Raw genomic sequence first — 3,831 nt, forward strand, 5'->3', positions numbered from 1 at the left:
GAGGCACATAATGGGTTCAGGACCTGAACCCCACAGTTCATTTAGCTAAGGCAGTAACAGTCTGGTGAAACTAGCTACACAATTTCTAAATACACAAACAAATATATATATATATACATACACAAACACATATCCAAATATCAATATTCTTGTTATAGCAGAAGTGGCCTATAGCAGTATCTACAGAAAGCAGTTTCCATATAGAGTTGATCAATCACACTGTTACTGATAGTCATGTGCATACATTAAGCAAACTAGCTGTAATTGGTACATTTCTGGCAGTACATCATGATGAATGAAGTACTTACACGTTTCTTAAAAAACACCAAGGGAGCCGGTCGGCCGAGCGGACAGCACACTGGACTTGTGATCCTGTGGTCCTGGGTTCGATCCCAGGCGCCGGCGAGAAACAATGGGCAGAGTTTCTTTCACCCTATGCCCCTGTTACCTAGCAGTAAAATAGGTACCTGGGTGTTAGTCAGCTGTCACGGGCTGCTTCCTGGGGGTGGAGGCCTGGTCGAGGACCGGGCCGCGGGGACACTAAAAAGCCCCGAAATCATCTCAAGATAACCTCAAGATAACCATTGATGGAGTTATCTCTGAATTCCGCTAATTCGCATTCCGTTCTATAGTGACGTAGAGAATGTGAATAGTTCAGCTGACAAGAGTTTACCTTTAGTCTACCCCAGTAGGTATATAGTGCCTAGATTAGTAGAGTTTGTCCAGGCCAATCGTCCAAGGGTTTCAGAGAGGCAGCGCCCTATACAAGACCGCACAAAATTGACTCAAAGGAGGCAATTAAGAACCCGACCCTACGAGCGAATCACTCCATCTCCTCAAGGATTCAAACACCTTCCCAGCGACCAAGCAGCTACAAGCAGCGCCCCCTAAGGCGGGCGCTGGCTTGCAGTCACCCAACAGCAGCAGACACTGGAACAGACAAGCAGAGAGAGAGAGACAGATGGAGAAGCAGCCAGAGCCAACACTAGCACACACAGATTCCCCCCAAGGCCGCCCCTAACAACTCAAGCAAGCAGACTGTGATGATGCAGATTACAGGTTTTTGGAGGGCATTTTGGGCAGTATATCTCCGACCCCGAGACGCAGAGGTCAAGGATGATGTCGGCAATCATCGCAAACTTGCAATAGGGCTCCGGGCAGAGCCAGTCCTGCCTCGATTGTCTTTTCTTAAACCCAGCCCCAGATTGGTGGGTTATTGTCGCTAATACTGAATTGATGGTGTGGTGGTGGTGGTGGTGTGGTGGTGTGGTGGTGGTGGTGTGGTGGTGTGGTGGTGGTGTGGTGGTGTGGTGTGGTGTTGTGTGGTGTGGTGTGGTGTTGTGTGGTGTGGTGGTGGTGTGGTGGTGTGGTGGTGGTAGTGGAGTGGTGGTGGTGTGGTGGTGGTGTGGTGGTGGTGTTGTGGTGTGGTGTTGTGTGGTGTGGTGTGGTGGTGGTGTGGTGGTGTGGTGGTGGTAGTGGAGTGGTGGTTGTGGTGTGGTGGTAGTGTGGTGGTGTGGTGGTGGTGTGGTGGTGGTGTGGTGGTGGTGTTGTGGTGTTGTGGTGTTGTGGTGTTGTGTGGTGTGGTGTGGTGGTGGTGTGGTGGTGTGGTGTGGTGTTGTGTGGTGTGGTGTGGTGTTGTGTGGTGTGGTGTGGTGGTGGTGTGGTGGTGTGGTGGTGGTAGTGGAGTGGTGGTGGTGTGGTGGTGTGGTGGTGGTGGTGTGGTGGTGTGGTGGTGTGGTGGTGGTAGTGGAGTGGTGGTGGTGTGATGGTGGTGTGGTGGTGGTGTTGTGGTGTGGTGTTGTGTGGTGTGGTGTGGTGGTGGTGTGGTGGTGGTGTTGTGGTGTTGTGTGGTGTGGTGTGGTGGTGGTGTGGTGGTGTGGTGTGGTGTTGTGTGGTGTGGTGTGGTGTTGTGTGGTGTGGTGGTGGTGTGGTGGTGTGGTGGTGGTAGTGGAGTGGTGGTGGTGTGGTGGTGGTGTGGTGGTGGTGTTGTGGTGTGGTGTTGTGTGGTGTGGTGTGGTGGTGGTGTGGTGGTGGTGTGGTGGTGTGGTGGTGGTAGTGGAGTGGTGGTGGTGTGGTAATGGTGGTAGAGGTGATGGTGGTGGCAGCAGTAGCGGAAGTGATAATATAGGACCAGCCAATTTCGTATATCATATACCCAACAGGCGTCTGGCTAGTTCAGTACCCCTGGCCACAGTACCCCGGTCCACAGTACCCCGGGCCACAGTACCCCGGGCCACAGTACCCCGGGCCACAGTACCCCGGGCCACAGTACCCCGGGCCACAGTACCCCGGGCCACAGTACCCCGGGCCACAGTACCCCGGGGCCACAGTACCCCGGGCCACAGTACCCCGGGCCACAGTACCCCGGGGCCACAGTACCCCGGGCCACAGTACCCCGGGCCACAGTACCCCGGGCCACAGTACCCCGGGGCCACAGTACCCCGGGCCACAGTACCCCGGGGCCACAGTACCCCGGGCCACAGTACCCCGGGCCACAGTACCCCGGGGCCAAAGTACCCCGGGCCACAGTACCCCGGGCCACAGTACCCCGGGCCACAGTACCCCGGGGCCACAGTACCCCGGGCCACAGTACCCCGGGGCCACAGTACCCCGGGCCACAGTAGTACAGTCACACTATGTCATAATAAGATTATATCGTTGTCTAACAAAAACATGCAAAACAGGATTGATTGGACGCGTGTAAAACACACACACACACACACACACACACACACACACACACACACACACACACACACACACACACACACACACACACACACACACACACACACACACACACACACACACACACACACACACACACACACACACACCCACACACACACACACACACACACACACACACACACACACACACACACACACACACACACACCTGGAGAACGTTAGGTTAGTGAACAAACATCAACATGGGTTCTGGACAGGGAAATCATGCCTAACAAAACTTTTGGAATTCTATGATAAAATAACGAGGATAAGGCAGGACAGAGAAGGTTGGGCAGACTGCATATTTCTGGACTGCCAAAAAGCCTTTGATACAGTACCGCACATGAGACAGCTATACAAACTTTATTGGCAGGCAGGAGTAAGCGGAAAGGCCCTATCATGGGTAAGGAACTACCTAACAGGAAGGAGCCAAAGAGTTACGGTAAGGGGCGAGAAGTCGGACTGGCGAACAGTAACAAGTGGAGTACCACAAGGATCGGTGCTGGGACCAATTCTATTTCTTGTATATGTTAACGACATGTTTACAGGCGTAGAGTCCTACATGTCAATGTTTGCGGATGACGCAAAGTTGATGAGAAGAGTTGTGACAGATGAGGATTGCAGAATCCTCCAAGAGGACCTGAACAGGTTGCAGAGATGGTCAGAGGAATGGTTACTGGATTTCAACACGAGCAAATGTAAAGTTATTGAAATGGGACTAGGTGATAGGAGACCAAAGGGACAGTACACAATGAAGGGGAAACTGCCTACCTGTGACGACGCGCGAAAGAGACCTGGGGGTGGACGTAACACCTAATCTATCTCCTGAGGCACATATAAATAGGATAACGACAGCAGCGTACTCTACACTGGCAAAAGTTAGAACATCATTCAGAAACCTAAGTAAGGAGGCATTTAGGGCGCTTTACACTGCCTACGTGAGGCCAGTCTTAGAGTATGCCGCGCCATCATGGAGTCCCCATCTGAAGAAGCATATAAGGAAACTGGAAAAGGTGCAGAAGCTTGCGACGAAGCTCGTCCCAGCGCTACGAGGGACTTGATATAGAGCGCCTGAAGGAACTGAACCTTACGACACTAGAA

This window comes from Procambarus clarkii, chromosome 50, assembly GCF_040958095.1.
Source record: "Procambarus clarkii isolate CNS0578487 chromosome 50, FALCON_Pclarkii_2.0, whole genome shotgun sequence".
Lineage (NCBI taxonomy): Eukaryota > Metazoa > Arthropoda > Malacostraca > Decapoda > Cambaridae > Procambarus > Procambarus clarkii.